This window comes from Mustela erminea, chromosome 8 (genome assembly GCF_009829155.1).
Source record: "Mustela erminea isolate mMusErm1 chromosome 8, mMusErm1.Pri, whole genome shotgun sequence".
NCBI lineage: Eukaryota > Metazoa > Chordata > Mammalia > Carnivora > Mustelidae > Mustela > Mustela erminea.
In genome coordinates this window covers 108,503,035-108,528,795 of record NC_045621.1, presented here as the reverse complement: position 1 = coordinate 108,528,795, position 25,761 = coordinate 108,503,035, and positions in this window count along the sequence as shown.

Sequence of the window (25,761 nt, the reverse complement as noted above, 5' to 3'; positions counted from 1 at the left end):
TTCTTTGTATGGGAACAGTCCCTTCCTCACTGTCATTGTCCTTCTCTCCTCTGTTGCACTTGGGTTCTGACCCATATAGGAGATGCCTCTTCCCCAGTGATCTCCATAACCAACTCAGTCATCAACATATATGATACTGTGGCATGGTTTGCAGACCATACTGTACAACGTCACCACTGGACACACTCCTTACAAGCTCAAGCTTTGACATCCTGCCTTGTGACATTACCTCAACTCCCCATCTCTTCCCTCAAATGAGGATACCAATATTGCTTGGCCCCATTTGATGGTTTTCAGAGGAAACAAGTTCAGGAAGCATAGGAAAAGGAAACTATGAGAGGAGATGGCAAGAGGAAGTGGAAGAAGCAGAAATTCATCTCGCATATAAAATGAAAATTTGTGTAAAGCCAATTGACATTTGAGTTCTGTTGTTGCTTCTTTCTAATAATTGTGCAAGGTTCTAGTTTCATTATTAATTCAGTTCAAAGTATTTTCTAATTTTCCTTGTGATTTCTTCTTTGAAAATTCAAATATGTAAACATAATTGATTTATAAATATATTTGTAAACAATTTCTGACATTTCTGGATATGTTATTATTAAAAATTGCCAATTTTATTCCACTCTGGTCAAGAACATATTCTGTATTGAGGCACCTTGGTGACTCAGTGAGGTAAGCATCTGCTCAGGTCATGATCTCAGGGTCCTGGGATTGAGCCCCACAACAGGCTCTTCTTCTCTCTCTCCTGCCCCTGTTGCCTCTCATGCTCTCTCTCTCTCTCTCAAATAAACAAATAAAATATTTTTTTAAAATTCTGTATTATTTCTTCAGTTCAAAACTTACTAAATGTATGTTATAGCCTAACATTTTATCTGTATTAGGAAGATTCCAAGTGCTCTTGGATACAATATAATTCAGCAATTTCTAAGTGTAATGTTCTATAAATATCAATTAGGTAAAGTTGGAAGGTAGTACCATCCACATCTCTCTTAATTTATTATTATGACCTTCCTATCAAGTGTTGGGATATGTGAAATACTAAAATTTCCAATTATAATTGTGGATTTGTTTAATTCTTCCATTGTTTTTAGAGTGGTTTTTTTTTAATATTTGTTTTTTTGCTGTTTTGTTTTCTTTCGTGTTTTTACTTCAGATAGTTTGAGGTTCTGCTGTTAAATACACACATAGTTAAGACTGTCATGTTTCATTGTGAAATTGACCCACTTTCATAATTCAGTGTTCCAATTTATATTTGGCAATACTCCTTGTCTTAGAATATATTTTGTCTGAATTAACAGCTTTAAGCTTAATGCCTTCATTTTCTATCGTTTTCCAGCATTTCATTTACAACCTATTTAAAGACAAAGATATATTCAGTCTTTGTTTTAATCTTACAATATTTATCTTTTAATTAATGTACTTATTTTTAAGATTTCATGCAATTGTTGATACACTTTAAGTCTACCATTCTTCTTCCTTCTATTTTCTCATTTTTCCATCTGTTTTGCTGTTCTTCTTTTAGTTGTTATTCCCATGTCTTTTTCTTTCTTTCTTTCTTTCTTTCTTTTTTTTTTTTTTTTGCATTCTAATCTAGGTTTCTTCGACACAATCTTTTCACTCTATACAACAAAGTACACATACAACAGTGTCTAACGTGTTGCCAATTTCCAGAAACTCAAGACAGAAAATGTATAGTGCTGACTGCATAATGAAAACCAAATGACCATGACAGGAAAGTTGAGATGACCCCACAGAGCTGGCTCTCAGCTGACTCACAGATTTTAGAGAGAAAAAAGGAGATGTGGCCTGTGGGGGTGGTGCAGTGTGCATGTGTACACATAAAGAAAGAACTACTTATGGCAACTAACATGGGGTGTTTGACCATAGATATCAGAAGAGAACTCAAGTGGGGGAGCACGGCTGAGGCTAATAGGAAAAACAGCTGTGACAAGTGCACCCTTTCTTGAAAGTCCTGTAGACCTTCATCCTGGCCCCAGGCCATCTGTGGAATGGGAAAAACATGCTTCTAGCCACAGTTTCCATGGCCACCTGGAGTCCTGCTGATTGAGCTGATTTTGCCACTACAGCGAGTCTCAGGAACTGGGAACATAGAGCCTTTCTAGCAAGAAAACTGGAGGGCATCTTTCTAAGCACAACTTCAAACACTCCCATTTCTGTAGCCAGAGCTCAGGCATGAGTAGGTTCTTAGGAAAGAAACAAAACTGAGTTGGATGGGATGTAAGTTATAGGGGGCAGAGCCTCGATGGCCCCTGCATAAAGGATGAAGTCAAGCTAAAGCTACTCCTGTAGCTGTGGTGCTGGGGTGAGGACTCATGTGGTGGGTGCACATGAGATCTGTATGACAGAGGCACAACCTGATCCTCTTACCTGGGGGGTTCCAGTGTCACAGTGGAGGTGGTGGCAACATTCTTCTGGGAAGACTGAATTGTCCTGGGGATGGACAAGGCCAGAAAACTAGACACAATGGTGGCAGTAATCTCTTGGCCACCAATTTGTCTTGTATCCAGGAGCTTCTGTTTCTTCTTGGCTTCACCTGGATTCTCAAACTCCCTATATTCATAGCTGTTGCATAGATGAGGGTGGATCCTTTCTACAACCATGCCAGATCATTTTTCCATAGGTGGAGAATATTCCCATGATGTGACCCTTGCTCACACTCTGGGTGAATCTCCCAATGTGCACTTTGGTGTGGTTAGAGGAAATGCTCCATGTTTTCTTTTCCTTTGGGGTGATTCAGATTTGGAGTGCGAACCTCACCTGTGTCACCTCTACATCAACAAATACTGGGAAAACTGGAGGAGCTATTGATGTGCTGGACTTGCCCAATGCCCAGGGAGGAAGAGCTAGAGCCTGGGTTGCAGGCAGAGCTGGAAAACTGGTATCAGCGCTACCACGGAAGTCCTGTACTTCTTTCTTTTACCCTTGCTGTGACCATTCTCGCTGGACTCCTTGGTGCTTCTTTTACCTTTAGGGCAATCCTTGGACTTCTCAGAAGAGTGATCTTTCCATTTGGTAGAAGAAGGGGACTTTGTGTTGGACTTTTTTCATTATTATTATTATTATTATTATTATTATTTTCTCTGCTGCTATTATTATTATCATTATTATTATTATTACTTCTACCAAGATCTTCTTTTCCACTCCTTATAAATCCCTTCTCCCTTTCTGCGGTGCTCAAAGCAGTAATGGTGGTCTCACCTTTCTAAATTCTTACTCCTAACTCCAGTCTGATAAAGAACCCCAAATGGATTACTATTCATGCTAAAGGGCAGCAACTCCCCAGTCCAGGTGCTGAGCTGTAAGTGCTTCCAGCAGAGGGCTGACATTGCAGACATGGGTCTCCAACCCAGGGAGAGGCCCCAGAACAGGGGTCAACTCCTGGCTGCCCAAAATCTCAGTGCCTTGCAGGGCTGCAGAAGAACAGACAAAGTCAAGATGTCCCATGTCTTGCAGAGGCTATTACCAATTCATCCCTCTTTTCCTTTTGCTCCTTCCATCTTTTGGTTACTTGAATATTTTTAGTATTCCTTTTCATTTAATATTTCATTTTGTTTTCCATACTTGTTTGTATAGGTATTAAATTAAAGTGCTCATTCAAATGTTTAGAAGAAACAGTGTTATAACCTTAATTATAGGCTGTTTAGAATTAATACTTTATACCTGTATTAATTATTTATTTTGGCATAACAAATTGCTCCAAAACTTAGTGTTTTAAAATAATACATTTTTATTATCTTACAGTTTCTGTGGATAAGGAGACTGGGCATATCTGGGATTGTTTCATTGCTTCACAGTGTCCCATGAAGCTTTATTAATTTATCACTGAGGGCTGGAGTCATCTCTGTGAGGTAGGGAAGCTGCAGGGAATCCATTTATAGAAAGCCTCCTGTCTATTCTTTTTCCACTAGGTCATATTTACTCATATTCTATATTTTGCCTCTGAATAAGTCAAAGAAGCTATATTTCCCTTCAAGGAGAGAGCAAGAAAGTGAATCTCTATCTGATTTTTGTCTTTGGACCTAAATAAAAGGTAGTATCTAAGAAGAGCCAGGTCCCAGATGCATTCCTGGACTTTATCTTTGAACCATCCACTACTGACACTGGGATCAATACCTTCAGTGATTTATGGAATAACACCTACTGCTCCCCATCACCTGGCTTTGCCTGAATTCTACCCTAGACTCCTGAAGGAACTTGCACTATATACTTCTTCTCCGTATACAACTGTAATCCCAAGCAATGACTAAATTTATTTTCCTTTCTTATCTGTGTTTTCCAGACACCACTTATGCTATGCTTTACCTGTCACTTATGCTATTTAATAAACTCTGCTTTCACATTCTTCAGCTTGTGTTTGAATTTTATCTTCTGTGAAGCAAAGGATCCTCTTAGCTTGTCCTGCAGGAACCCCCTCTATGTCCTGGGACCCATACTGCTTGTATCATCAAAGCCAGATGGGAGAAGGATCCACCTGCAAACTTACTCACATAGTTGTGGGCTGGTTTCAGATTCTTGCAGGATATTGGACCTTGAGCCTCCTTCATCATTCACCACTGGTCAAAGATCTCATTCGAATTCCCTCAGCTTTTACCATGTAAACATCTCAAATGTGACAGTTTGTTCTTTCAGGGGGGCAAGTCAAGAAGACACAGTAGATAAAAGAGAAGGAACAACAGAGAAGCAGAGAGAGAGAGATAGAGGAGGGAGAGAGAGATGAAGTTACCATCATTTATGACATAATCTTGGAATGATTAGAATTTGCAATATCACATTCATTAGAAATGAGTCACTAGGTCCAATTCACATTCATGTAGTAAGATTGTACAAACAGATGAGTACTAGAAGATGGGGATCATTGGAAGCCATTTTTTAATGCTACTAACAAGTGCTTCTGTCTTTAAATATAGGAATGTGACAACAGCACAATTTCCTTTATTATTTTTCCAAACCTTCTGCTATTTTATTCATGTATTTTGATAATAGCTACATAAATTTCTCAGCATGGTACAAAAATCTGAGTACTCTCTCCTTCTGCCCCTCCCCACCCACTGAAATCTCTCTCTCAATCTCTATCTCTAAAATAAATATTTTAAAATAAATAAATATAGGTGTTATACATTTTTTATTTTATAAAATTCATCTACAACCATTTTAATCTGGTAATTTTTGCTGAAGAAATTTTTATTATAGAGTCAAGTTCTCTACGATTACTCTCCTAGATTTTAAATATAATTTTAAGGCATTTATGCTATCAGCAATTATTATTTTTCTAAAAATGTTTTATTGTCTAAGTTTTGAAAATTACAAAGACAACATTGTTTAAAGGATTTTCTTCTATGGGGTTTGGATGTGAAAAGAAAATAATATTATGTGATTGTTGAAGCATGTTAATACATTTAATTTTTGTTTAGAACAAATGCATATGAAAAAATACAGGGCTGACACTTCTAATTTGTATAGACATTTCCTACTCAAACATGACCTCAGACAATGGAAGATCTCTCTGTAATGTCACTTTTAAAAACCACTAAACCCCTTGGGCACCTGGATCATGCTGTTGATTGAGCCTTGACTCTTTGTTTTGGCTTTAGTTGGTGATCTCGGGATCATGGGATGGAGCCCCATGTGGGGCTCTGTGTTTAGCATACAGTCTACTTGGGACTCTCTCTCTCCCACTGTCCCTCATCACCATGCTCTCCCTCTCTCTCTCAAATAAATAAATATATCTTTAAAAAAATGAAACCACTGAACTCCCACACATTATACTGTTATACTTTCCTAGGGGTGCATTTTCTCACTCTACATATATCATGAATATCACAGAAACATTCCATCTCAGGTTGAATGTTTGTTATATTGAAGACACATTATACCACAGAGATGTTAAAGTATTTTAAAAAATAGAGTGGAAATATAATGTAAGTGACCAATGGATATTTAAAATAAGATGTAATTATTTGTGTTTTCAGTAACAATTACTGTCAAAATAAGTGTTTCAGTTTTGGCTGATACCTGATTGATCCATTCTTTGTGGCAAACTGATTGTGAGCAATGTAAGATTTCACTTTTTCCTGAATGCAAGTTTGCCTTGGTTTTGTATTTTAAATGTCTTTTTGTTCTCTGCTTTTTAGTTCTTATTTTAAGCATTATTTAAAGATATTATTTTTATTTTTCTTCATTGTTTTAGATGCAGTGCAAATGGAGTTCAGGTCCTTCAGTTCATCATTTCTACAAGTCTTTCTTTCTTTCTTTCTTTCTTTCTTTCTTTCTTTCTTTTTTTGGATGAACTAACAGTCCTATTTTATCACACTTTGGAAATTTATACTGAGCAAGAAGAATGTCTAGTAGCTTTTAGAAACAAGCCAGTCTTTCATGTTTAGGCAGATCACAGTGTTTTTTTCTAACTTAAGTCTGAGTGTCACAGCTTTCACATATGTTAACACAATCCAGCATCAGTTAAATTCCAAAACACTTTCTTAATATCACCTAAATCAGTTATGGATAAGATTTCAGGAACAATTTATTTTTGCATCAACATTTCTTTCCATCTTTGAATCTGTAAAACTAGAGAACTAGTTATCTGTTTCCAAGACACAATTCTGAGACACATTGGATGACATTTTTTTTTTTTTTAAGATTCTATTTATTTATTTGACAGTGAGAGAGGAGAGTGGGGTGAGGGGCAGAGGGAAAAGCAGACTCCCTGCTGAGCAGAAAGCCTGATGCAGGACTTCTTCCCGGAACTCTGGGATAACCCCAAGCAGAAGGCAGGATGACATTCTTATTCTAAAAAGGAGACATTGGGAGTCCCGAGGAGTCAAGATGGCGGAGATGTAGCAGACTGAGACTGCTTCAGCTAGCCGGAGATCAGCTAGATAGCTTATCTAAAGATTGCAAACACCTGAAAATCCATCGGCAGATCGAAGAGAAGAAGAACAGCAATTCTGGAAACAGAAAAACAACCACTTTCTGAAAGGTAGGACCGGCGGAGAAGTGAATCCAAAGCGACGGGAAGATAGACCCCGGGGGGAGGGGCCGGCTCCCGGCAAGCGGCGGAGCAACGGCGCACAAAATCAGGACTTTTAAAAGTCTGTTCCGCTGAGGGACATCGCTCCAGAGGCTAAACCGGGGCGAAGCCCACGCGGGTTCAGCGTGGCCTCAGGTCCCGCAGGGTCACAGAAGGATCAGGGGTGTCTGAGTGTCGCAGAGCTTGCGGGTATTGGAACGGGAAAGCCGGCTACAGAGAGAGAGCCGACAGTAAGCTCACAGCTCGGTGTTACCTTGAACTGGTCGCAGGCTCCATGAGCTCGGAGCGCGGCTGGAGGTCAGGCAGACGGGAGTAACTGGGCGCTGTTCTCTGAGGGCGCACTGAGGAGTGCGGCCCTGGGCTCTCGGCTCCTCCAGGCCGGAGACCAGGAGGCCGCCATTTGTATTCCCGTCCTCCGGAACTCTACGGAAAGCGCTCAGGGAACAAAAGCTCCTGAAAGCAAACCCGAGCGGATTACTCACCCCGGCCCCGGGTAAGGGCGGTATAATTCCGCCTGGGGCAAAGACACTTGAGAATCACTACACCAGGCCCCTCCCCCAGAAGATCAACAAGAAATCCAGCCAAGACCAAGTTCACCTACCAAGGAGTGCGGTGTCAATACCAAGGAGAGCAGCAGAATTCCAGAGGAGGAGAAAGCCAAGCACGGAACTCATGGCTTTTTCCCTGTGATTTTTTTTTTAGTCTTGCAGTTAATTCAATTTTTTCTTTTTCATTTTTTTGTTTTTTTCTTTTCTCGCCTTCGGGTAAATTTTTTTTTTTTTAACTGTTACCTTTTTCTTTTTTAACGATTTTTTACTAGTTTATCTAGTATATATATTTTTTCATTTTTACATTTTTCTCAGGTGTTTTCCTTTTTTTTTTTAAATTCTTTTCTTTTCTTTTTTCTTTTTTTTTTCTCTTTCTTTTTTCTTTTTTTTTCTTTCTTCCTTTTTGAACCTCTTTTTATCCCCTTTCTCCCCCCTCACGATTTTGGATCTCTTCTAATTTGGTTAAAGCATTTTTTCCTGGGGTTGTTGCCACCCTTTTAGTATTTTACTTGCCCCTTCATATACTCTTATCTGGACAAAATGACAAGACGGAAAAATTCAACGCAAAAAAAAGAACAAGAGGCAGTACCGAAGGCTAGGGACCTAATCAATACAGACATTGGTAATATGTCAGATCTAGAGTTCAGAATGACAATTCTCAAGGTTCTAGCCGGGCTTGAAAAAGGCATGGAAGATATTAGAGAAACCCTCTCGAGAGATATAAAAGCCCTTTCTGGAGAAATAAAAGAACTAAAATCTAACCAAGTTGAAATCAAAAAAGCTATTAATGAAGTGCAATCAAAAATGGAGGCTCTCACTGCTAGGATAAATGAGGCAGAAGAAAGAATTAGTGATATAGAAGACCAAATGACAGAGAATAAAGAAGCTGAGCAAAAGAGGGACAAACAGCTACTGGACCACGAGGGGAGAATTCGAGAGATAAGTGACACCATAAGACGAAACAATATTAGAATAATTGGGATTCCAGAAGAAGAAGAAAGAGAGAGGGGAGCAGAAGGTATACTGGAGAGAATTATTGGGGAGAATTTCCCCAATATGGCAAAGGAAACGAGCATCAAAATTCAGGAGGTTCAGAGAACGCCCCTCAAAATCAATAGGAATAGGCCCACACCCCGTCACTTAATAGTAAAATTTACAAGTCTCAGTGACAAAGAGAAAATCCTGAAAGCAGCCCGGGAAAAGAAGTCTGTAACATACAATGGTAAAAATATTAGATTGGCAGCTGACTTATCCACAGAGACCTGGCAGGCCAGAAAGAGCTGGCATGATATTTTCAGAGCACTAAACGAGAAAAACATGCAGCCAAGAATACTATATCCAGCTAGGCTATCATTGAAAATAGAAGGAGAGATTAAAAGCTTCCAGGATAAACAAAAACTGAAAGAATTTGCAAATACCAAACCAGCTCTACAGGAAATATTGAAAGGGGTCCTCTAAGCAAAGAGAGAGCCTACAAGTGGTAGATCAGAAAGGAACAGAGACCATATACAGTAACAGTCAACTTATAGGCAATACAATGGCACTAAATTCATATCTCTCAATAGTTACCCTGAATGTTAATGGGCTAAATGCCCCTGTCAAAAGACACAGGGTATCAGAATGGATAAAAAAACAAAACCCATCTATATGTTGCCTCCAAGAAACTCATTTTAAGCCCGAAGACACCTCCAGATTTAAAGTGAGGGGGTGGAAAAGAATTTACCATGCTAATGGACATCAGAAGAAAGCAGGAGTGGCAATCCTTATATCAGATCAATTAGATTTTAAGCCAAAGACTATAATAAGAGATGAGGAAGGACACTATATCATACTCAAAGGGTCTGTCCAACAAGAAGATTTAACAATTTTAAATATCTATGCCCCCAACGTGGGAGCAGCCAACTATATAAACCAATTAATAACAAAATCAAAGAAACACATCAACAATAATACAATAATAGTAGGGGACTTTAACACTCCCCTCACTGAAATGGACAGATCATCCAAGCAAAAGATCAGCAAGGAAATAAAGGCCTTAAACGACACACTGGACCAGATGGACATCACAGATATATTCAGAATATTTCATCCCAAAGCAACAGAATACACATTCTTCTCTAGTGCACATGGAACATTCTCCAGAATAGATCACATCCTCGGTCCTAAATCAGGACTCAACCGGTATCAAAAGATTGGGATCATTCCCTGCATATTTTCAGACCACAATGCTCTAAAGCTAGAACTCCACCACAAAAGGAAGTTTGGAAAGAACCCAAATACATGGAGACTAAACAGCATCCTTCTAAAGAATGAATGGGTCAACCGGGAAATTAAAGAAGAATTGAAAAAAATCATGGAAACAAATGATAATGAAAATACAATGGTTCAAAATCTGTGGGACACAACAAAGGCAGTCCTGAGAGGAAAATATATAGCGGTACAAGCCTTTCTCAAGAAACAAGAAAGGTCTCAGGTACACAACCTAACCCTACACTTAAAGGAGCTGGAGAAAGAACAAGAAAGAAACCCTAAGCCCAGCAGGAGAAGAGAAATCATAAAGATCAGAACAGAAATCAATGAAATAGAAACCAAAAAAACAATAGAACAAATCAACGAAACTAGGAGCTGGTTCTTTGAAAGAATTAATAAAATTGATAAACCCCTGGCCCGACTCATCAAAAAGAAAAGAGAAAGGACCCAAATAAATAAAATCATGAATGAAAGAGGAGAGATCACAACTAACACCAAAGAAATACAAACTATTATAAGAACATACTATGAGCAACTCTACGCCAATAAATTTGACAATCTGGAAGAAATGGATGCATTCCTAGAAACATATAAACTACCACAACTGAACCAGGAAGAAATAGAAAGCCTGAACAGACCCATAACCAGTAAGGAGATTGAAACAGTCATTAAAAATCTCCAAACAAACAAAAGCCCAGGGCCAGATGGCTTCCCGGGGGAATTCTACCAAACATTTAAAGAAGAACTAATTCCTATTCTCCTGAAACTGTTCCAAAAAATAGAAATGGAAGGAAAACTTCCAAACTCATTTTATGAGGCCAGCATCACCTTGATCCTAAAACCAGACAAGGATCCCACCAAAAAAGAGAGCTATAGACCGATATCCTTGATGAACACAGATGCGAAAATACTCAACAAAATACTAGCCAATAGGATTCAACAGTACATTAAAAAGATTATTCACCACGACCAAGTGGGATTTATTCCAGGGCTGCAAGGTTGGTTCAACATCCGCAAATCAGTCAATGTGATACAACACATCAATAAAAGAAAGAACAAGAACCATATGATACTCTCAATAGATGCTGAAAAAGCATTTGACAAAGTACAGCATCCCTTCCTGATCAAAACTCTTCAAAGTGTAGGGATAGAGGGCACATACCTCAATATCATCAAAGCCATCTATGAAAAACCCACCGCAAATATCATTCTCAATGGAGAAAAACTGAAAGCTTTCCCGCTAAGGTCAGGAACACGGCAGGGATGTCCATTATCACCACTGCTATTCAACATAGTACTAGAGGTCCTAGCCTCAGCAATCAGACAACAAAAGGAAATTAAAGGCATCCAAATCGGCAAAGAAGAAGTCAAATTATCACTCTTCGCAGATGATATGATACTATATGTGGAAAACCCAAAAGACTCCACTCCAAAACTGCTAGAACTTATACAGGAATTCAGTAAAGTGTCAGGATATAAAATCAATGCACAGAAATCAGTTGCATTTCTCTACACCAACAGCAAGACAGAAGAAAGAGAAATTAAGGAGTCAATCCCGTTTACAATTGCACCCAAAACCATAAGATACCTAGGAATAAACCTAACCAAAGAGACACAGAATCTATACTCAGAAAACTATAAAGTACTCATGAAAGAAATTGAGGAAGACACAAAGAAATGGAAAAATGTTCCATGCTCCTGGATTGGAAGAATAAATATTGTGAAAATGTCTATGCTACCTAAAGCAATCTACACATTTAATGCAATTCCTATCAAAGTACCATCCATCTTTTTCAAAGAAATGGAACAAATAATGCTAAAATTTATATGGAACCAGAAAAGACCTCGAATAGCCAAAGGGATATTGAAAAAGAAAGCCAACGTTGGTGGCATCACAATTCCGGACTTCAAGCTCTATTACAAAGCTGTCGTCATCAAGACAGCATGGTACTGGCACAAAAACAGACACATAGATCAATGGAACAGAATAGAGAGCCCAGAAATAGACCCTCAACACTATGGTCAACTAATCTTCGACAAAGCAGGAAAGAATGTCCAATGGAAAAAAGACAGCCTCTTCAATAAATGGTGCTGGGAAAATTGGACAGCCACATGCAGAAAAATGAAATTGGACCATTTCCTTACACCACACACAAAAATAGACTCAAAATGGATGAAGGACCTCAATGTGCAAAAGGAATCCATCAAAATCCTTGAGGAGAACACGGGCAGCAACCTCTTTGACCTCAACCGCAGCAACATCTTCCTAGGAACAACGCAAAAGGCAAGGGAAGCAAGGGCAAAAATGAACTATTGGGATTTCATCAAGATCAAAAGCTTTTGCACAGCAAAGGAAACAGTTAACAAAATCAAAAGACAACTGACAGAATGGGAGAAGATATTTGCAAACGACATATCAGATAAAGGACTAGTGTCCAGAATCTATAAAGAACTTAGCAAACTCAACACCCAAAGAACAAATAATCCAATCAAGAAATGGGCAGAGGACATGAACAGACATTTCTGCAAAGAAGACATCCAGATGGCCAACAGACACATGAAAAAGTGCTCCATATCACTCGGCATCAGGGAAATACAAATCAAAACCACAATGAGATATCACCTCACACCAGTCAGAATGGCTAAAATCAACAAGTCAGGAAATGACAGATGCTGGCGAGGATGCGGAGAAAGGGGAACCCTCCTACACTGTTGGTGGGAATGCAAGCTGGTACAGCCACTCTGGAAAACAGCATGGAGGTTCCTCAAAATGTTGAAAATAGAACTGCCCTATGACCCAGCAATTGCACTATTGGGTATTTACCCTAAGGATACAAACGTAGTGATCCAAAGGGGCACATGCACCCGAATGTTTATAGCAGCAATATCCACAATAGCCAAACTATGGAAAGAACCTAGATGTCCATCAACAGATGAATGGATCAAGAAGATGTGGTATATATACACAATGGAATACTATGCAGCCATCAAAAGAAATGAAATCTTGCCATTTGCGACAACATGGATGGAACTAGAGCGTATCATGCTTAGCGAAATAAGTCAAGCAGAGAAAGACAACTATCATATGATCTCCCTGATATGAGGAAGTGGTGATGCAACATGGGGGCTTAAGTGGGTAGGAGAAGAATCAATGAAACAAGATGGGATTGGGAGGGAGACAAACCATAAGTGACTTTTAATCTCACAAAACAAACTGAGGGTTGCTGGGGGGAGGGGGTTGGGGAGAAGGGGGTGGGATTATGGACATTGGGGAGGGTATGTGCTTTGGTGAGTGCTGTGAAGTGTGTAAACCTGGTGATTCACAGACCTGTACCCCTGGGGATAGAGTATTACGCCTCCATCAGAAAGGATGAATACCCAACTTTTGTAGCATCATGGACGGGACTGGAAGAGATTATGCTGAGTGAAATAAGTCAAGCAGAGAGAGTCAACTATCATATGGTTTCACTTATTTGTGGAGCATAACAAATAGCATGGAGGACATGGGGACTTAGAGTGGAGAAGGGAGTTGGGGGAAATTGGAAGGGGAGGTGAACCATGAGAGACTATGGACTCTGAAAAACAATCTGAGGGTTTTGAAGGGACGGGGGGTGGGAGGTTGGGGTACCAGGTGGTGGGTATTATAGAGGGCACGGATTGCATGGAGCACGGGGTGTGGTGCAAAAATAATGAATACTGTTATGCTGGAAATAAAAATAAATAAAAAAAAAATAAAATAAAAGAAATTAAAAAAAAAAAAATAAAAAGGAGACATTGGAAGAAAGGTGTCATGGGTCCCAAGAAAGTCTCAAACCTAACAGGGCAAATTTCATCACATTTTGAAGCTTACAAATAATCCTCATTGGCCCCACACTCTGTCCTTCAAGCCTACTAGTAATCCCAGTAGAGCCAAAGAAAAATATCAGCAAAGAATCACAATACAAGATCACTGAACAAAATTAGTAGTATTTCTAAATACTTCTAATAGACAATCTAAAAATGTAATTAAGAAAACAATTTTATTTATAGCAACATTGAGATAATAAAATACTTAGAAATTAATTTAACCAAAGAGGTACAAGTTTTGTACAGTAAAAATTACATAAAGCATTACTGAAAGAAATTAGACTCAAATCAATGGAATATACCACATATTTGTGGATTAGGAGAATTGATCTTGTTGTATGATCAAAGTAATATCCAAGTTCACATATCTATTAAAGTCTCAACAGCATTTTCTTGGTTTGGGGATGTGCAATGGAAAAGCTGCTCCTAAATTTCATATGGATTTTAAAAGGACAAGAATAACCCAAACACTTTGGAGGAAGATTTACAAAGTTTGAAAACCCACACTTCCTGATTGCCAAACTTAGTACAAAGCTACAGTAATTAAAGAAGTGTTGTACTGTTATAAGGGTGTAAATATAGATCAAGGGAAAACATCTGAAAATCTAGAAGTAAAGGCTTCATGCAAAATAATGAATTTGACTAATATATTACTCTATGCACAAAAACTAAACCGAGATTTATTAAAGAACTAAATGTAACATACAAAATATATAAAACCCATAATGACAAAACACAAGATTATCTTCAAGACCTTGGATCTAAAAAAAAAAAAAAAGACCTTGGATCTAATAATTACATGTGACATCAAAAGCATGAGCAATATCAGCGACAAAATGCATAGATTGGACTTAATGAAGATTAAATTTTTGCTCATCAAAGGAGACTATCAAGAGAAAGAAAAAATTTCTACAAAGTGGGAGGAAATATTTGCAAATCATATACCTGATAAGCATGTGATATCCAAAATACATGAGTAGTCCTTATAATTCAATAAAAATGAGTCAAACAATCCAGTTCAGAAATATCCAAAGTTCTTGAAAAGACACTTTTCCAAAGAAGACATACCAATGCCAGCCAACAATCACATGAAAAGTAGGTCAATGTCATTAGTCACAAGTAAAAACTATAATAAGGTACCATTTCAGACTCAGTAGGATGGCTAGATTAAAAAAAGGGGGGGTATAGATAACATACTGTTGAGGATGTGGACAAATTGGAACTCTTGTACATTGTTGATGAGAATATAAAATGGCATAACCTGTGGAAACAGTTTGTTACTTCCTCAATAATTTAAGAAATTAATTATTAATAAATGAAGTTTAGTCTTATGTATGTACTGGAATGAACTGAAAACAGGTACTCAGACACTTGTACATATATGAATGTTCATAGAAACACTACTCAGAAGCCAAAATTCACAAAACCCCAAACAACACAAATATCCATCAAACACAATGTTTATTTTTAAAAAATGTTGTTTATTCATATCATACAATATTATTTAGTCATAGAAATGAAGTACCAATACATTCTACAACATAGATTATCCTTAAAATGTTATGCTAAGTAAAAATGAGCAAGGCAGAGAAAGGCCACAGGTTGTGTGATTTCATCATATGAAATATATGGAACAGGAAAATTGATGGAGCTGGAAGGACTAGTGTTTTCTACTGGTCAGGAGTGGTGAGAACATGGAACAACTTCCTGCTGAGTTCCTTTAGAAACAATGTTCTGGAACTAGATACTACTAAAAGATGTACAGTATTTTGGGAGTACTTAATGACAATGATTAGTACTTATTCTTAAAATGGTTTAAGTGTGTATATTACACAAAGAAAAAAATGTATGCAAAAAACTAAAACTAGTAAATCCTCAGCATAGTTGAAATTATCAGTACATGTCTAAATCTTTTGGTTAAATCACAAGTATGATTAGAAAATAATAATCAGATTATAAGCAACATAAGGTATTTAATATGGACTTAAAGTAATATTTAAAGGAAAATACAGGGGCGCCTGGGTGGCTCAGTGGGTTAAGCCGCTGCCTTCGGCTCAGGTCATGATCCCAGGGTCCTGGGATGGAGCCCCATATTGGGCTCTCTGCTCAGCTGGGAGCCTGCTTCCTCTCTCTCTGCCTGCCTCTCTGCCTGCTTGTCATCTCTCTTTGTCAAATAAATAAATAAATAAATAAACAAAATCTAAAGGAAAATACATGTCTCTAAATGCCAGTATTAGAAAATAAAAAATATTAAAAAAAAACAACAAACAATATGGGGCTCCTGAGTGGTCACTAGGTGAAGGGCCTGCCTTTGGCTCAGATCAAGATCTCAGGGTGCTAAGATCTAGCCCCACATTGGGCTTCCTGCTCAATGGGAAGTCTGCTTCTCTGCCCTTCTGCCACTCCCCATCCCTCCTCTCCCACCCATGCTCTCTCTTGCTCTCCTCTCTCAAATAAATAGATAAAATTTTTAAAAACAAATAAACAAAGACAAACAAACAAAAAACAACCTAAATTTCTATACCAAGAGCCAAGAAAAGGACAGTAAATTAAATCCAAAGAAAAAGTAATAAAAAAGGTAAAGAAGAAATCAATAAAATACATAATAAACAGTAGAGAAAGTAGATAAAGTCAAGATTGGTCCTTTGACAAAAAAATGAAACTGATGAATACTTAGCAAGCCTCATCAAGGAAAAAAAAAATTAGAGAAACACCAAATTATCCATGGTAGAATGAAAGAAAGTACATCACTACAGATCCTCCAACATTATGCTAATATATTTGAAGATTATTTTTATGAAATAGAAAAATTCCCTTATCACAAGTAAAGGAAAATTACACATAGAGAAATAAAGAAAAATTACAACATTTTAAAAATTTTAAATAATCTGATACCAGAGCTCAAATATTCCTCATTCCAAAATAGCTAAGTACATTGATATTTTTTCAAAATGTAAGTAGGAAATAATTTCAGTCTATCAAAAACTCTGTAATAGATATACTGTTTAAATTTATTTTACGAGACTAGCATAACCTTGATACTGAAACCTTACAAAGACCTTACAAGAAAGAAAAAATAAATATTGCCTAAAAATAAGTGCAAAAATAGTTACAAATGTGAGGTATTTTGATGTAATGATATATTAAAAAAGAAATATTACCTAGAGGAAGATTTTCTCAAGAATGCAAAGTGGTTTAACATTGAAATATTAATCAATTTAATGCAAAATATGGAGGAGAAGAGAGATAAACCCTATGAATATTTATTTTTTAAGATTGTATTTATTTATTTTAGAGAGAGAAAGAAAGAGAGTGAGTGTGTGTGTGTGTGTAGGGCCAGGAGAAGAGGGTAAAGGAGGGTGACAATCAGAGTCCTCCTTCAGCACAGAACTTGATGGGGGCTTGATCTCAGGATCTGAGATCGTGATCTAAGCTAAAATCAGGAGTCAGACATTTAACCTACGGAGCTACCCAGACACCCTATGAAATTTTCAGTAGATGCATAAAATCATTACCACATTCATAATAATATTTGATCAACTTAGGAATCGATGAAGTCTTCTGAAATTTGATAAAATATGAATTAAATAACAAAGAACAAAAATCATGGGTATAATGAAATACCGAATATCATTTACATAGGGGCAAGGTGAGACTGATTAGGGAAATCTGTGTTCCAAGGTGACGCTGGTGCGTCAGCAGGGGAATCCCAGACCTGGCCCCAGGGCTTTTCCAGGTCTTCCCTCCTGCCCCACCTGGGCACAAGAGCACCACAGATATGGACATATAAGTGTGTAAAGGGCTACCTTTGTTGTACTCAGGGCTTAGACCCTGGGAGATTATTCTCTTCTGAGCCTACAGGCCTTAAACCTCTGATCCTCCAAGGTCTTCGAGTGATGGTTGGTTCTTCCATCAGGATCCAGTCTGGGCTCTGTAACAAGACTATTTCTTAAATACTTGTATGGGACACTTTGTGAGATATAAAGAGGAAAAGCAAAAGAAGAATTATAAGGTGTATAATGATAAAAAATGAAATTGTCATTATTTTAAATGATACAATTTTTTACATAGAAACAGCTGGCCCCCTGAAAAATTTCCATTAAATTATTAAATGTAATAAATGAGCTTACCAAAGAGCTAATATACAAATGAGTACAGTATAAAAGCCAATTACATATCTATATGTCAACAATGAAATTAAAAGTAAAATTTAAAAATATCTAACAAAAATGGCATCAAGAAAAATTTACAAGAATTTCACATAGAAAATATAAAATATTGCTGAAATTCATTTTCAAATAAGTTAATAGAAAAAAATGCCATGTTTCTAAATTGAAATTCTAAATGTTAAGATAGCAAATTCCCCCAAATTTATCTATTGCTTCATCAGAATTCTTTTAGAAATCCCAGATTTTTCAACAATTGACAGATGATTCTACAGCTAATATGGAAATGTATATAATAAATATTAGCCAATACAGTTTCATAGGAAAACGAAACTGGAATCTTATGCTACTGGATTTCAAGACTTAATACAAATTTAAATTAATAGAATTATACTATTGATAAAAGAATAGGCAAATAGAGCAACAGAAAAATATAAATTAGAAATCAAGAAATTGATCTTGTATATAGGTAATCATTTGCTGTACAACCAAGTCACTATTTCAATGTCGAAAGAAAAGAATATTCTTTCCAAAAACTTGTGCCATATCAACTAGCTGTCAAAAAATAATAAAATAAAATAAGATAACATAAGACAAAAGGGAAAAGTAAAAAAAGAATCTTAATCTTTGCCTCATTCTCCACACAAAACCCTCCCAGATTGATAATATAGGTAAGTACGACACGTTAAAAAAATAAAACTTCTATAAATGAGAAAAAAGAGCAAAAACTTATCTACATGAAATATTTATAAATAGCACTATGTTAAATTTCAATTTTTGTTCATCAAAGACACCATGAAGAAACCGAAAAGATAAACCGTGAAATATACGTGTAGTCATAGTATATGTATCACAGAAGGGCACTTTTTTTAGCCATAACCAAACCCAATATTTTTATTTTGTACTGGTAATTAAATATACAAATATATTTTCACCCTATTGTAATAATGTAATACCCTAACATATATTCAACTGGATTATAATTATTATTTTTGCTAACCTAAGCATGTTTTGGTGTGCATTACTAGATGGAATACTTATATGATTCACATTCAGTAAAATAATAATAATAATACTTATTATTATTATTGAAGTATAGTTGACATACAATGTTATATTAGTTTCAGGTGTACAACATAGTGACTTGACAAATCTCTATATTACTCAGTGTTCACCATAAGTGTTGTCACCATTTGTCACCATAGATTATTATATTATTAACTATATTCCCTATGCAGTATTTTTTCATCTCTGTGATTTAACTTACTTTAAGATTTTTATTTATTTATTTGATAAACAGAGATCACAAGTAGGCAGAGAGGCAGGCAGAGAGAGAGAGAGAGGAGGAAGCAGGCTCCCTGCTGAGCAGAGAGTCAGATGTGGGGCTCGATCCCAGGACCCTGAGATCATGACCTGACCCGAAGGCAGAGGCTTTAACCCACTGAGCCACCCAGGTGCCCCTTAACTTACTTTATAACTGGAAGTTTGTACCTCTTCATACCCATTACCTATTTCCCCATGCCCACAGCCTCTTCCCCTCTTGTAACCACCAGTTTATTCATTGTATTTATGAGTCCATTTCTGTTTTTGTTTGTTTGCTTGTTCATTTATTTTTGTTTTCAGATTCCACATGTAAGCAAAATGGTATAGGATTTATCCTTTTCTTAGTTTACTTAGCATTACACCCTCCAGGTCCATCCATGTTGGTACAAATGTCAAGATTTCATTCTTCTTGGGACACCTGGGAGGCTCAGTTGGTTAAGCTTCAGCCTCCAGCTCAGGGCATAATCCCAGGATCCTGGGATCAAGTCCTGCATTGAGCTCCTTGTTCAGCAGGGTGCCTGCCTCTTCTTCTCTCTCTGCTGCTTCCCCTGCTTGTGTTTGCTCTCTCTCTGTCAAATGAGATAAAAAAGAAAAAAAATATATATATATATGTATATACATATATATATGTATATGTATATATGTATTACCACATCATCTATTTTATATTGTTTTATATATATATATATATATCTTATATTTATGTACCACATGCATCTATTAGTGAACACTTGGGTTGTTCCCATATCTTAGCTATTGTAAATAGTTAAGATAGGGTGAATGTATCTTTTTGAATGACTATTTCAGTTTCTCTGTAAATACCCTGTAGCTAAATTATTGGATTGTATTTTCTTTCTATTTTATTTTTTGAGAAACCTCCATATTGTTTTCCATTGTGGCTGCATCAGTTTACATTCCCACCAACAGTATACAAGGATTATACAAGGATTCCCTTTTCTCCACATCCTTGGCAACACTGGGTATTTCTTGCCTTTTTTTTTTTTTAATATTAGCCATTTTAACAAGTCAGAGGTGGTATCTCATTGTGGCTTTCATTTGCATTTCAAAAAAAGGACAATTTTTAAAATTTGATACAAAAATTATAACAAATCTATAAAAATATATTAACCAAAATGTTTAAATAAATGGACAGAAGACTTAAGCAATCCACAAAAGTCAATATTCAAAGACCGTATATGATAGCATTTTGCAATTACTAGAATGGCTAAATCTTGCAAACAAAAACTCTGTTTGATTTCTCAATTAAAAATAAAAAAGAAAATGGATAATATCGAAGTTTGGTAAGAATGTGAAACAGCTAGAAACGTCATTTAATATATAACTTGCCTCTGTGGAATACATCTTATATAGAATATATTTTAGAAATATATTTTAAAATTAATATTACGTTATTACCAGCCATTCTACTCTTAGGAATATATGGGAATAAATAAGCAGTCGTGTCCACCAAAAGACCTGAACAAGAATTTTTATAGCCCCTTTACTCATAATAACCAAGAAAATATTAATAACCAAAAAGTCCATCAATAGGCAGGTGCATAAATGTGGTATATCTCTAAAATGATATACTACCTAGAATTGAGAAATAATTAACGAATCCACATACAAGAGCATAGATGAATATTGTAGACATCATTTTAACTGTAATTATTCAGGCACAAAAGAGTACTTATTGTGTAATTCCTTGATGAGATGTTCAACAACAAGTAATCAGTAACAATGGTGATGCAAAGAAGAATAGCCTTGAACTTTGTGTTATGCCTAAAGGAAATTATGGACTCTGAGAGGGCCTCCTTGGTGCTGGAAATCATCTAGATCTTATTCTGAGTTGACTTTACATAATTTTTATTAATATTTACAAGTTATTGAGTTGCACAGTGGAGATTTGCGTATTCATTGCATGTGTTTTACATTAATAAAAGTTTACCAAATATCCACACTGAAAAGTGGTATATTTAAGTAAGAAAATGTATTCAATAGACAACCATTAAGCATTTAAGAATTGTTGGCTACATAGTGAGAGGCATAGAGCATAGGATACAAGGGAACAAAGAACACAAGAAAGGACAAATCTAGAAAACAATGAACTTGAATTATATAGTTTATAGATAGACTATCTACACACACACACACACTCAGATAGATATGAGATAATATAATTATAAAACTCAAGCAATTGTACGATCACTTTTCTAGTTGTAAAAAATGGCATCATGCCTCGTGTGTTTTTTAGATTTTTTAATGTTATTTTATAGGACGGTAAACTATTGTATATGACCTTGCCTGAATGATTCCTTTAACCACTATTAATTAGTTAATAATCCCTGATGTGAGAGGTATTTGATATATTTTTCCAGATATGTATTTTAAAGATTTTATTTATCTTTCTGAGAGAGAACATTTATTTGAGAGAGAGGGGCAGAGAGAGGGAGAAGCAAATTCCCTATTGTGCCTGGAACCATCACGGGGATAGATTCCAGCACTGTGGGATCATTATCTGAGCTGAAGGTAAACTTTTAACCCACTGAGCTACCCAGGTGCCCCTCCAGATATTTTTGAATACGAAGGGTGCTCTCAGAGTTCCAGAAGAGTTTCCAAAGCCAAATTGTTTGCTATATGTCTCTAATTGTGTTTTGTTGTTGTTATTGTTTGTTTCGGATAGAGTAAAAAAGCATCCCTGACATTTATCAGTTGGTAGCTATGGTGTGCTCTATTTAACATAAATTATTTCACACAACACAAACATTAAACTAGCTCAGTGGTTCTCAACCAGGGGTGATTCGGTATTCAGGGAATATTTGGCAAGATCAGAGGTTGTTCTGGTATCTAATGGGTCAAGTCCAGGGTGCTGCCAAATACCCTATAATGCCTAGGACTACTCCCATGACAAATAATTAGCTGGCCCGAAATGTCAATAGTGCCAGTGGTTATAAACCTCTAGATTAGATCTGTGGCCTTGATGGAACAAGACAAAAGAGCCCAATTTGTAATCGTTTCTGAGCATAGGCAGAAACAAAAGCACAATGTACAAAACACAGAAACAACCAAACTTTCCTTTTTCTTTGCAACATGAGTGACTGCTATGCCAGCAATCACAGATCTAGTTCCACCCCATTGTTCTTGTCTATTCAATTACAAGTATGATATATCCAATCATGGATCATCTCTTCCTCTCTGGACAATTCTCAGTCTAGAGAAAATTCTCCTTCTTGGAATTCTTTTACAAATTGTCTAACATAAACTTTGAATTATCTCACTCATTTAAGCTCAGATCCTATAACAAGGTATCTCTACTTCTCTTACTGAAAGGCACCATGATTCCTTATAATGTATGCTGCTATTTGATGCTGTTAAAAGTAAACCCAACTTTGTTTAGCTATAAGTCTGTGTATTACCTCCTGCGAATCTTTAGCTGGTGACCATTTTCAGTTTGTGTGACTTTTGTTGTCATTATCTTTGTTGTTGAATTTTAGAAAGTTATATTTGTAAGAGAATCTTGAAAGGTAACACAATATACTCCTCTCCCCCAAATGTACTTCTTTTGCATAAGGATGATTTTGAACTGATTACTGTAAGAAACAGCAGATACAGGAGAACGTGTGGAAACAGGTAGATGTTACACTTTTGAAAAGAAGCTTACATTTATAAAAGAAATCTCCATTTGTAAAGGAGTCTCCCACTCTGTACCATGAAGAGACAAATGGCTAAATCACAAGAAACTCTTTATCAACGGAGAAGGCAGGCACTTAAATCTGCATAAAGAATCTTTCTCTTGTTTACCCTGCTTTTTCTAGTACCCTTCCTGTAACTGGCCTTCCACAACTTTTTTTTTTTCTTTTTTTTTGTCTTTAGCTTAAAATGGCATCTAAGCTTGAGTTCTTAAGCCACCTCTGAGACTTACTAATTTTTCCCCGGGTATCTCTCATGTACACATGAGGTATACATGTTAATATACGTGTTTGTTTTTCTTTTGCTAATGTATCTGTTACTACAAGGGTTTCAGTCATGAACTCTGAAGGATAGAAGGAAAGTTATTTTTCCTACCCTGCAACTTCAAGGTATTCTTTTAAAATGGAAGATGTCATTAAAGATGCACTGCATCTTGCAACCAATTGCCTAGACAGAGTAAAATATTTAATTATTGATCAAACCATCTGGATTGAGGCTAGATGAAAAAAAAAACATATATATATATATATATATATATATATATGTTTTTTTTCTCCTTCCCATTTTATTTAATTCTTCAGTTTAAGGTTTATAATTCTGTAACTTACTTTTAGAAAAATAATTTAATTACTTATATCTTCTTTGTTCCTCAGATTGGAATGTTAGATTCTTAAGGACAATAACTGTGCCATTTAATTTATTGCATGCATAACACAAGGCTTACTACAATTTAAGAAATCAATAAATGTCAACTGTTATACTCTAGTTATAATTCTAGTTAAACATGCATTGTCTATCCCCAAATTTATTGTAAGTACTTTAAAAGGCAGAATAATATGTTAAGCTTTTTAGCAACCAAAATAAGATCTTATTCTTTTAAGAGACAAATAAATTGTCCTGAATGACATATTTCTATATATTTCATGGCACAACTCACTATCATAGCTAAAGAAACTGATGTGATGTCATTTGATAGTAACTGCAGGGAACTGGAATTTTAAAAGTTTTATACTTAAGGTATGACTTCATTAAGGACATTGTTGAACCACATACTCCATTAGGAATTATAAGTTAGGAATGCGGATGAACTCCCTGTCCTTCTCATCAGTAGATAAGGGCAGAAGTGATTCAGCAGCACCAGGTATGTGATCCCAGCGATGGTCAAGTGGTTGGAACAGGCCCTTGGTGCAGTATTCCCTCAGAAGGCTCTTTCTACATGACCAGGTCCTGTAGCCTACTGAGCATGTGCAAAACATCTGCTTTTCAGAATTAAGATATCTCAATTAGTCAGGGGAGGTAAGCCAATTGGCTTCCTACCCTGGAGATTGTGATTGTTCCAGCTGGCTAAGCACCAAGTGTTCAGGGACAGGATGACCAGGTTTCCTTTAAGAAATCAGACACTGATAGCTCTCAACTAGCTAAGGAATTGATGGGAAACTTGCTACCAATCTTTGGACTGTGGCTCCTGGAAAAAAAAATTAAAAAAAATAATAAAGTTAGGAACACAACCATAAATAGAATTATCCCTCTCTTCAAAGAGCTATATATCATTTTATTTGGGAGTGAGGTATTGAAAAATAAACAATCATAAAACAATAGTATATTGTGAAATAGAGGTAGGGACACATTTACAGGAAAACAAGTGTGGTTCATTTAACCCAAGGGGGTAGAGGAGTATCAACCAAGAAATGATTCCGAGGGATATTGATATATTAGCTGAGTTCAGGAGGGTTGCTCAGAGTTTGCCAATTAAACAGGAGTTTGTGCCTTTCAAGCAGTGGAAAGTTACCTTCAAAGACATAAAGGTGAGAAAGAATGCATGGTACTTTTTGCAAAATGTTAAGAAAAAAGTTTTAATTTTGATGTACAAGGTGAAGGAGGGAGATGGGCCGCAAAGTTAGACAGAAGTGAGAACCAGATGGGCTATGTGTCGTCTAAAAATGTTGAATTATATCCTGAAGGAGAATTTTTACCTGTTTAATTGTATGATCTTGCAAAGTCTCATGGGACCCCACTCTTCAAGTCCCATAGGCCAGACCTCCAACCCGTACTAGTCAGCATTCTTTAATGGAGGTATTTATGTAGCCTTTGAATTTTACTCAGTTCTTTGTAGTTTGCCAGAGGGAATGAGGCAGTATGGTTTTTTTCAGGATAAAATGCCAGATATGCAGTTCAAGTTCATAGCAAATGTTCCATTTGGAATTTCAGCAAAGAGAAACCGTTCCTATAGGAGGCCTTTCTTAAGAAGATGATAATCTGATATATTTAAATAGAAGGAGAAAAGAAGAGCCTCAATTCAGGTTCGGCAATGAGTGACACTGAGAGGGCAGAACTGAACCTCAGCAAAGCCAATAAGCTCTGATATTAAAGTCCCTTAGCCAGAAACCCAAATGCTCTAACTCCTAGTTCAAGCAGCCTCACCCACCTGCTTCTGTTTTGTGTGGCAGATTCATTACAGCCTTCCTACAGGAGTTCAAAACTGTTGGGAGTTTCCTTCATGACTGACTTTCAACATTAACTTCTAGGTTATCAAATTGCCTAACTTCAGGATCAGAAAAAGTCATGTCATCTGAGGTATGCAGCATAAAATATAAACAATCAGTCTTTACACAGAACTGCACACTTTGGGAAGCATCTAGAGAGAACTCTCCACTAATTTACTTTTATTGTGAAGTTTCTGAAACACATTTTGTACAATTACTTGCTTGGGCTTGATTTCATACAAAAGGAGAACTAAAGGGTCCTTTCCTATCATGTCAGCCTCTAAACCCATAATGAGAAATGAAAAACGCTTTCTTTCTTCAATCAGTACATGGGTTGGGCTATCACTATAGCAGCAGACTGAACTTCTCTAACTTGTCCTTTAATTGTAAAAAACTGAGTCATAGGC